The sequence below is a fragment of the Camelus ferus genome, chromosome 23, assembly GCF_009834535.1.
Source record: "Camelus ferus isolate YT-003-E chromosome 23, BCGSAC_Cfer_1.0, whole genome shotgun sequence".
In the NCBI taxonomy this organism is placed as follows: domain Eukaryota; kingdom Metazoa; phylum Chordata; class Mammalia; order Artiodactyla; family Camelidae; genus Camelus; species Camelus ferus.
Window position 1 is genome coordinate 1712617 of NC_045718.1, and position 11366 is coordinate 1723982.

General features: G+C 40.2%; 1 long non-coding RNA gene across 3 annotated transcripts in view; it reads left to right on the plus strand.

Annotated features, from left to right (window-relative positions):
- Positions 1-11366, plus strand: part of LOC116659327 — a 73811-nt gene that overhangs the window by 4650 nt on the left and 57795 nt on the right. The window contains exon 4 of one of the 3 annotated variants that reach the window (XR_004314645.1): positions 770-827. The exons of the other annotated variants lie outside the window; for them this stretch is intronic. This is a non-coding gene — a long non-coding RNA (uncharacterized LOC116659327). Of the gene's footprint in view, positions 1-769; positions 828-11366 lie in introns of those variants that run through there. 3 annotated transcript variants of the gene reach the window in all.

The window sequence follows — 11366 nt, forward strand, 5'->3', positions numbered from 1 at the left end:
AAAATTATGTCCCCGAAACTATATCTAAATAGCAAGAAGCAGATCAAATGCTTTCTGCATTTTTAGCATCTTCTTATTGTTTCTGCAGCTAAAATATTTTTTAAAGAGAGGGTTATTGATAAGAAAAAAAAATTAACCCAAAGTAAAGTTCTAGTCATTGGAAAGGTCTTCTTCAACTGTCTTTGCTAAAATAGAGAACTCAAGTGGAAAAAAACCAGGAAAACGACATTAAAGTTGACATGGGAAGCACCAGTTTCCATGAAAATGCTCCCATCTCGTCTGCCTCCTTCCTTGTACTGTTACGTTTCCTGCAGGGCAGTGTTGCTATTGTTTTAATGGCATATAAATCTATTTACATGAGCAAGTTCAAATACTAATGCCACTCAGTAGGAAGGAAAGGTTGTTTCCAAATTAATGACTTAACAACTTCCTGTCCCTGGAGGCCATTCCAGGACACCAGGAAATGCACAACCACGTCTGGATTCTGGAGAAGTGTTCTGTGTCCCCGCTGTGGTCAGCTGTGCTTGGGAAAGAGGTCTTTCCTCCCTCTCTCGAGGGAGGCCATCCCCAGGCCTCACTCTCCCATTCTTTATTTGCATGCGCTAGCCTTTTTATTGCAAATAGGGCTCTAAATCTTACTTTAGAATGAATACGGCAGGGTATGCGGGCGCCTGTGAGAGAGAAGCTATCAATAATGTTAGTTATGAAAACCTGATCATAAGTGTTTTTAGTCCATTAGCCATTTCACTTTATTTATGTCCCCTTTCAGGCAGGATTTGAAGCCAATATTCAAAAGATGAAGTTTGGATGAAGAGCAACACGAGAGGGTATAAAGCACTGTCACATTTTTTCATGGTAGAAAATATTTCTTCCTTATGTTATTTCTTTAAACAGCTCCTAACAATAAGTAACCTCTGGGGGAATAAGGAATGCAGAAAGAGGAGCTGGGCCAAGCGTCACAGGTGTTAATATCTATCTGTCTGTCTATCTATCTATTATCTGTCTGTCCCTTTTCTATCATTTCATTTAATTACCTTTAACGAACATTACCAAATTCAAAAAAATTACTTATTATGCCCCCAGTAGATGTATCTACAGGCACTTTTGACTCATCTTGCTCCATTTCAGCTCCTAACAGAAATTTAGCTCATGATTTATTAATACGTCCTCTTTGCTCTTATTTGCTGCTTTATCTTGTAGACAGCATGCAGTCTGCACAGTTGAACCTGCGAGGAGAAGGTGTCCGTGCCTTTTCCTGGTGTACAGTGGCCGCCAACTGTTGAGATTGCTAGTGTGTGGTTGCCAGTTTAATGTATCCCCCGAAGCCACTGCCCGATCCTGCTGCAGTGAGAAGCACGTGGGAATGTCAGCTCAGGGACTTCCCTCCAAGCTTCCCGGCCCCCGAGCTGGAGGTAGCAAGGCTGTGGCGATCATGTCCAGAGATCTGTTCCCATTTCACAATGCCCAGGGAGAGCAAGAAGAGAAAACAAGACTAGCAAGGAAAAGGGTGTCTTGAGTAATCTAACTTTCTTTTGTATTAAAACACATGATAATATAAATGCAAGGGAGAATGCATTTCCTCCAGGCGGTTAATAGGCATTTGGGGGTCTTCTAAGAAAAGAATCGAGTGTTCAAAACCAGTAAGCAATGTTGTAGCTCAGTGTTGGGCCCGATGCCTCATTTGAGCTCAGCACACTTAAGAGTTAATTTCCATTAATGACAATGCAGATACGATTTTAAATCCTCGTGCAGGCCCAAGTGAAGGCAAACACCAGCTCCCTGAGTCACTGAGTCCTTCTCTGTGGAATCATTTCTAATTGAATGTTCAGATCAAAGTTTAAGTTTATAAGAAAGAAAAACAAGTGCAGATAAATAGTTATTATCCAACATCCTTATGAAAATTCATGACCTGCCACTTTATCAGGGACCTTATAAGAAATCTAACTGTGAAGTGTGCAGAGCTATTAAGTGGCTAGTACGCTTCAGTCTCTTGATAAGAAGTGAGTTAAATAATTGTCCTGTTTAACTTGTGCTTGTTAACCTTTAAGGTCAACTAGTTTGAACATACGTTTAATGAAATCCTGGAGCCGGAATTTATGATACTGCTGCTGAATGTTAAATTGGACAATTTACATAAGCAGGACATTAACCTTCTGAGCACTAAATAGCATTTTAGCACTTAGCCGCTGGGGACAATAAGCGACATGTTCTATATATTTGTGATTAGCTTGCCTGGAAACTCTCATGATGACCAATTGGCCTACCAAGTTTAGCAGCATAATTAAATGAATGGACTCAGCCTAAGTAAATTATCAGTGCTGTGTACAGTATATCATTATAGTCCGAAGGAGAAAAAAAAAGATATGAATAATTTAATAATACATTACTAATTTATCAATGCTAAGTGATTTTGAGGAGGCTCTTTGTAGTTCATTGTTTTAAATTTGATATTTGATTTACTGCTCAGATGATGAAAATTGAACCTATTTCATTTCTTACCAGAAATATATAGAAGCAGTAGATGTTACTCTTTTTTTGAGGTGAGAGGTGTGGTGTTTTCAGCTTTGGTGTTATTACAAAATAGCCACTACTGAGCACTGATTAGCAGGTAAGCTAGCACTTTGTCACAATCAGATGTCTGCAGTCCCTACTCCTTGGTAGCCTCCCTGAGGGGAGGGCACTAACCCCTGAGTTGTTCATGAGCCCAGCTTGCTGCCTAGCAGCAATTATCATTATGGCTCGGAAGGGTCAGGCACCAGGGAATGCAATTTGCACTTCACCTAGGACTGTTCCTGCTGATTGTGGACAATCAGTCCACTGGGCTGGCTGTCCGGGAGTTGCCTTCAGTACATGCAGTCTAATATTCGGGTGTATTGAACTTTAATGGCCGAGTACCTGTTTGAAGAAAGAGTATGTTACCCTGAAGTCAGGTGGGGCCCCAGCCCGTTAGACTTCTAAGGTACACCTGGCCCAGATCTCAGTCCACGTCTGTGATGGTCCAAGACTCTACCTTTTATTCTGGAGAGGTTCTAGGTTTGTACTTCCTGTGCTTCTCTTTCCTACTCTCACTCTCATTTTCTCGTCCCTTATGTCTCCTGAGACCCCATGAATGTTGTATTGAGCCCTTTTACTGGCTTCTCCTAAATCTACTCACCTCTGCCCTCTTGTGGTTCTAATGGCTGGAGGGGTTATGGGGTCCCGCTGCTGAGCCCCAGTCTTTCCCTAACCTCAGCCTTCATCCACTGCCCTCGCCTCTTCACCTTCTTCAAAGGCACAAGACTGTTTCTCTCTGTCTTGCCAAGGTCCCTGTCACATTTCCCTTCTATCCCAAAGGAGCACCCAAGTCTTTCTCCAAACAAATATTTCCCCCTTTCTGAAGGGGGAATCATAAATGTTTTCACATCACAGAACAATAGGAATACAGTACAAAGAATGGATATTTGGCAAATGTCTGGTTGATCTCCTTGATGGAGGAAGTCAGACTGTGTATGTGAGGTCTTCTCTTTCCTGACTGCGTGGCTTCCTAATCTGAACCAGAGCCTGCTTCACCAGTGAGCAACAACAACAAAAACAGTAATTACTTGCATTTTTACACTTCAGAGCATGCTTTGCTCTATGTATATTATCTCATCTCATCCTCAGGAACCTGGGAGATGCCATCATACCAATTTCCCATAAATGAAATTGTAACTAAAAGATAAAGTACCTTACACAAACCCTGCCCTGCTAGCTTGTGACAGGCCAAATTTAAATTCTCTGTCTGTTTCCAAGTCCAGCGCTTCTAGATTGACATGGCTCGTGTATTCCAAACATTGTTCAGGTCCACAAACATTAATTGCACACCTGTTATTATTTATTAATGGTAAGATGCTTTTAAGTCATTTATGTACGTGATAAAAAATGAGAAATTATAAATATTTACATAGTAGAATGTAGTCTTTCTCTTTTCTCTGAATCACAGTTAACCTTCTCCAGAGACAAGACTAGGATCTTGTAGAGTTTTCCAATGATAATCTATTTTGCATTAATTTGTATGTCTGTCCTTTAAAATCCATTTGGTAACATACTGGTCATACTAGTCAGAATTTTTTCATTTAACAGTATGTCTTGATGACTGATCTGTATTAGCACACATTAATCTGTTTAATTTCTTTTAATGATTATACAGTACTCTACTGTATTTGTCATAATTTATTTATTCTTTTGGTTCCATCTAAACTTATTATCTTTTCCTATTACAAGTAATTTTTAAAACCTTTGAAATACATTTTTATGTGTGAATTCAAGTATATCCAGAAGATTAATTTCTCATTTGAAAAGAAGCACGTCTGCTACTGTTCCTGGCCGTGCACTGGTTACTCAGCTTGGTGCCAAACTTCTTCATTAGCTGGCTTTCCTATTAATATGTATTCTGTTTTGCTCCCAGCTGATTCAACTTCATTCCGCCTTTTCCAAACCATCTTTGGGTTTGATATTCAGCATTAGGAATATAGTAGAACATTATGAGGTTAACTGAGAAAGAGGATCTGGCCAAGATAGAGTTAAATGGGCATAGGAACGGGTCTGGACCCTGCAGTAATACGGACCTGGATTCAAGTGATAACTCTACTGATTACTAGCTGTACAATGTGGGAACTTACCTAGACTCTCAGTCTGCTTTTGCTTCTTCTCTTTGTGGCTAATGACAGCACTGACATTCATATAATTGTGAGGGGTGAAATGACAATGCTTGTAAATGTACAGTCTCTGGCTCACAGTAAGCAGACAAAAGATCTTAACTGTCATTGGTTACTAAACTTTACAAGACAATTGACTGAAGAGCTGAGTCAATCCTAGACAAAATTTGGTAGCTTATTTTTAATTGAACTGTTTACATTGAGCTATTACTTGACAGTTGAGTGTTACTTGGTCAGAATAATAGCCAGACAATCCTTTTGACAATCCTTGGGGCAAGGAATAGCAACTTTATTCAGAAAGCCAGCAGACCAAGAAGATGGTGGACTAGTGTCCCAAAGAACCATCTTCCCTAAGTTAGAATTCAGGCTTCTTTTATACTAAGGGGTGGGGGGGAGTGTGGCTGATTGTTGCAAAGTTCTTGGTGTCAGAATCCTTTGTTCTTGCAGCTGTCCACGTAGGTCAGGTCATGGTGTCCCTGTAAACCTCCAACAAGACAAATGTTATTCTCTGTTCTGCAACTTTTTATCTCTGTAGGAATCGAAAGGTATTGTGCCTTGAAAAGTCAGGGTCTTGTGAATGGGCTTCCCTATTTCAGGCTTGAGGCAACATTCTTAACTTGTAGCAAAAGCAATAGAATCCAAAGGTCAAAGGGAAAGAAACAGAGCCCATATGGAGTCAGATTTGTTTTTTCCTATTACAGTGAGACCTTACACTGAAATATTTTATTGGTGTGAATTCTTGCTTTCTCTGTTGCTAGTTTGCTTTTGTTATTAGTTTTGTATTGTTCTGTAATGTGAAAGAATTCAAAAATAACGTTTGGCCTTCCCTACTTTGGAAACCCCCATGGCCCCCATTTTTAACAAAGTTGGAGAAAAGCAAAGGAAAGATAGAATCAACTTGCTTGCCTCTCTGATGCCTAGTCTGTCTGTGGAAAGCTGGAATCCTTCCTCTAGAATTCTCTATGAGGACCACTCAGCTCAAAAGCCCTCTGGGATATTTAATTCCCATGTGGCTTGTACCAGCCCTCCTCAGAATCTGCAACTTTGCCTCTAGACATTCCAACAATTGACATTTTGGGAGAGTTTAGCATAGTGAGAAAAAGCACTTGGATGTGGAGTCAGAGGACCTGACTCTGCATCTTATTCGGCTGCTTTTGTGCCCTGAGTAGGCGGTTGCTGACGTTGGCTTCTTCGTCTGTCAAGTATTATAAAAATATTGACCCTACTTATCTCACAGGAGCCAATGTGGTGATGAAAGTTTTTGTGAATAACAAAACATGAGGAAAATTGTAGCAATTATTGTGATTATTATTGAGACTGGAAGTAACATTCAGAGAGTCAGGGATAGTATCTGAGGCCAGTAAAAGAAGTCATCTCTGTTGTGATCCTTTCGGCCCTTTGCTAGTATTTCCCATTCTGTTCAGCGAATCCTTCACCAGTGTATTCAGCCCTCCTAGAGCTTTTCTATTGGCAGAGCTGTGTGTGTGTGTGTGTGTGTGCGTGTGTGGTGTGACAATATCGCTGAATGGTTTTCTCACCTTTGTTACCACTCAGCTGAAGCTGTAAAAATTCAGTTTCTTCTTTTTAAATCTTTCCCCCATCTCCCTCCTAGCCTGTCTCGCAGGGTCTCTACAAATCACTCTCTCTTTTTTTTTTTTTCAAATTGAAGTATAGTCAGTTTACAATGTTGTGCCCATTTCTGGTATACAGCATGTTTCAGTCATACATATACATACATATATTCCTTTTCCTATTCTTTTTCATTATAAGTTACTACAAGATATTGAATATGGTTCCTTATGCTATATGGTAGAAACTTGTTGTGTGTATATTTTACATATAGTAGTTAGTATCTGCAAATCTTGAACTCCCAATTTATCTCTTCCCACCCCTTTGCCCCCCTGGTAACCACAAGTTTGTTTTCTATGTCTGTGATTCTGTTTCTGTTCTGTAAATAAGTTCATTTGTGCCTCTTTTTTTTTTTAAGCAACAAATCACTCTATTCTGGAAATGCAAAATCACTAGAACAATTGTCATATGAAGAATGAAATGAGAAAAGTTTGCCGTGAAGGAACTCTATAAACTTTGTTCTTCAAAGCTTGATGGATGTGGTTTATGGATTAGCTGAGAGTCTGGGCTAGCTAAACTGACAATCCTCTCTCATATGTTTGATACTCAAGAGCTTCACTTGTCACTGATTTTCTTTTCCTCCTAATTCATCTACAGTGCTTAGTGGTTTTGAGTAATTTCTCGCCAACAGGTGTAATAAGAAAGTATTTCTATCTTTGCTTCTTCCTCTCCTTTGTGACTCAGCTTCTCTTGAGAATAAATGCATTGATACATGAACATTTTAGGATGATTGACTGGGTATGGAGAATAATTATTGAAACAGATAGGCTTTAGTGCCTAAATAGCTAGTTTGGAATCTGTAGCATCCTCTAATAGTTGCCACGTTCAGCCATTGAGCTAGAGTTAATTTGCTTTTTCTCTTCAAACAAGTTGCTTGCCAGACACTAGGGGAACATTAGTTTCAGGAGATTTTTCAAAGGATGCAAATGATTTTATGGCCTTCTTTTTGGCCAGTCTAATCTTAGCTGGAACTTCTTTTCAGTAAGCATTTGATTCCTTCACAAGCACATTTGCTTGTCTCCTATTTACTGTTCTTTCATGTTTCCTACGTATTCTTTCTTTCCTTGGCTTGAAATGAATTATTTAGTTGGGCAAGGATAACCTTACATTATTCCCAGTCAACACCTGGCTAGAAGTGTATACAGACAGATTTTTTTCATCTCTGAGGACAAACTCAAAGATCTTGAAAAATGAAAGTGTTGATGTAGCCATCCGAGAAGATTTGAAACATCCTTTCAGTTTTAGTACAACCGTCAGCCCACTTTGCAAGGAAGATGCTTCCTGTTAACGGGAAGGAAAAGAAATTTCTCTGACACATTTTCCACCCAGCTCTCTTCCAGATAATTCCTTTCATTGCTTTGGTAAGTCAATCACACTAACAGGTACCAGTTATCCTGTGCCTGCCTTGGGCTAAACAGAGCAGGTGACAAAAATCCTTTCAGGTTGTCAGGTATTAATGTAAAATACCCTTAGACCTCACTGCTTATTCATCTTCATCTAGTTGACTAATGCTTTCCCCGTGTTGTTACATGTTGGTAAATTAAAGAAACCTTCCAGACAGTTCTGTCCAGAGTTTACTGAAACGTACCTCATTAGTGAAGTTGAGCTGTCATATGAGTGTAATTTAATCCTATTGAATTATCACTCAAAAATGCCTAAGTGCTCCGTTTTCATACACCGGATAGAACATTTGCTACTAACACTGTCACGTTTCCAGTTGATGAGAGAGGAAACAAGCAAAAAACACGCAGGTCCCCTCTGTCCCCACCTGCTCTCCCCAACTTCTGCAGTATAATGATACTTATGTCAGCTCCTGAGCAGATTATGTTTCACTGTAGATCAAAAACATCCCCATGGATCATTTTCTTTTCAGATCTGAAAAATAAAGCGTGATTGCTACCTTCTTGATTTCCTTGTCTACTCACAAAAGAACTCATTGATACAGAGCTTAATCTGAAGGAGGTGTTCAGTTTTCAGAGTCCACGTACAGCATTTCCTGAACGTTATGGGAGCTCTTTATAGAAAGACGTTATTTGTGACCTGCTGTAAGCGCTATCGTGTTTTGTCTGTGGCGAAACAGCACATGAAATTAATGATTTTGCTTTAGTTGTATCTTTATTGTGATTTTCACATTATTCCGAGGCAAGTTGTGTCAAAGGTTGTAAACAGAAACAAATGCAGGGTGTGAGGTGCACTGTAGGAGCATTTTCTTAAGCTTTCCTTTTCAGAACACGTTTGTGATTGTTTCCTTGGTTATTCAAGTAATTCTGACCATAGGGTCAAGGTGTGGGTTTTTAACTGTTGTGACTTGGCAAGTGGATCAGCATAACCCGTAGAAATTGAGGCAAGTCTCTTTAACAGCTAAAGACAAACAACCCTGAAGTGTTAAGCAGGTCCCAAAAAATCAGCCTCACGTATCACAGATACACTGGCGGGGTATCTGTCGTAATCATACACGCTAATATTTAGTGTATGCTTCCTATGGGACCTGTCATTTCCTCTGCATTTTACATGGTTTTGTATTTTTCATTTCTCTTAACAACCCTAAGTGGCTCTATTCTGAGCACCATCTTATAGTTAAGGAAGATGCAGCTCATTGAAGTTGAAGGTAAGGGGTATCTAGCTCACAAATGGAAGAATCAAAATTTGAACCCCAGGGAGAGGATATAGCTCAGGGGTAGAGCGCACACTTAGTCTGCACCAAGTCTTGGGTTCCATCCCAGTACCTCCATTAAAACAAACAAACAAATAGACAAACTTAATTACCTCCCCCCAAAATAAAAAACAAAAAAAAAAGATAAAAAAATTTTTAAAAATATTGAATCCAGAACCCACACACTTAACATCTGTGCAGCCCTGTGGTAACAGCGGTAATGTCAGAGTCAGAGCCTGATCCTAAGCTCTGGACGTTCTAACTTGTCCCTGTGGTTCTCCGAAAGAATGTAGCTCTGCCATCTGCATTCGGCCTCCCAGTGACAGGGAAGGGAAGCTGCACAGTTCTGAGCTGTCTTCCTATTCTGTCACAGTAGATTAGCTGTGGCCCTGGAGTGGGGCTTCCGTGCGCTGTGATGCAGGTCATGGGGTAATGAAATGAGATCCTGTAGCTTGTGGAGGCTGGGCCAGTGCCCCTGTGACAGCACCGCTCGACCTTACCTGCTTGCTGTGCTGTTATGGACCGCAGGATTGTAAATTACACAGCTGCTTTCTTAGCCCTCTTGCCTTCCTCCAACCTCCCTCCCCCGACCCTCCATGTACCTGTCAGGCTTCACCAAAGATGCACTAAATTCTAAATGGTGGAAAACTGACCCTGCATAACGGTGGGTGAAAACGGCCAGAGAGCCTTATATTCCTATTCAGATGGCAGCCAACTTTGCCTGAGAAATAAAAAGGGAGGAAAATAGCAGAATGAACACATATTTTCATGCTGATTTTTTCTTCTAAAAGTAGAGCAAGGGAGCCAAAATCAGACTAATGCATGGGTATTTTTTTTTCTGTTATTTCTATTGATGGAATAAAACCCATAAGCAACCTCTGAGATTGCTATAGACAGAACTCTTACTGATTTCCACAGCCATTTTATATGCGAGGCACAAAGGCTAGACACCTTTTGGTGGTTTTACTAAATCTGAGAAACCTCATTTGTGAAGCAGAAAAGATGGTGGAGAGAAATTGGGTCAAGAGTATGGAGTTTGAGTCCCACCACTGTTGACCTGTGTTTCATACTGTTTGGGAGATTAAATTAGAAGATCTCAGAATTCCCTTTCATTTCTAAACTTGTGAGTCAGCTCCACCATCTTATGATTATTTGGGAATAAATATAAGCTCACCTTTCCACTCTCGATACCATATTTTATTTAGTCTTCTCAAAGTGTGGTCCCCAGTATAGCAGCGTCAGCTTCACTTGTTAAAAATGCAAGGGCTTAGCCTCACCCCACACCTACTGGATTAGAAACTCTGGTGAAGGGGGCCAGGAATATGTGGATTATCACACCTTCCAGAGGATTCTCATGTGTGGCCAAGTTTGAGACCCACTGACGTAATACTTTGCATTATGCTTCATTTCTGCATGTTTCTCCATGTATTCTGTGATAAACTTCTTGGAGCAGGAACTGTATTGGTTTTTCTCTAACTTTACCTCATAGATAATGAGTGAGGCATGATCTTTGCTTTCCTGGAGGGTATAATCAAGTTAGAAGCATAAAACTAGTGACTCTTGATGTATCAAAGAGATCGGGACCTCTGTACTCATCATTCTGAGAATCATGGGGGTGGCAGTGACAGACAGACCTTTGATGTCCTGCCTCCCCCATCCACAGAGATGCAAATGAGCTGCTCACTTTTGCTTGACAAGCTTAACTATCTCGTTGTAAATTAAAAATCCTAAGTGGTCATTTTCGATAAAAAGTAAAAAATGCAGCTTAAAGTTCATTTGTCCTGATCAACTGACACAGAAATACATTTGATTCTCTAGAAAATCATCAGCGTGCTAATGTCACCTTTCTGGGACACATCAGCACATGATGTGATACAGGGAAAAGGGCCGAATGGGATGCACTAAGCTTTTTGATAAAAATCATCATGAGCTCCACAAGAGAAGGACGAGTTGCTAATCTTCTCCAAGGAAGAACTCGGAGGGGAGAGTCCACACAGAGAGAGAGGATGTTTTGTTGTCATGTCTTGCTTCAAGCCACATGGAGCCAAGCCACAATTAGTTTGAAAATGGTTGCAATTTTCAGATTTTGCCTTCTCCCCACCCTTTTAATAAAAGGGCCTGTCTTTTCTATGAACTCATTAACAAAAAGTAAGAAATAATGAATGATACCATGTGTTTTTAGATGACGTGAGAGTTAGGGCATCATGTTGTTCCCTTCAATGTCTCTTCTTTGTCTTAATATTTTTCTTAATAGACAACACACACACAAGTTACATGCATGCAGCCAGTGATCTGTTCATTCATCCTTTCGTCCATTCACCAAGTGGTCACGCCTATTTTCCTTCCCAAAGCCTTGTATTCTCTCATGCCTGGTCAGTCATAACAGTCTTTTGCCTATTTTCCCACCT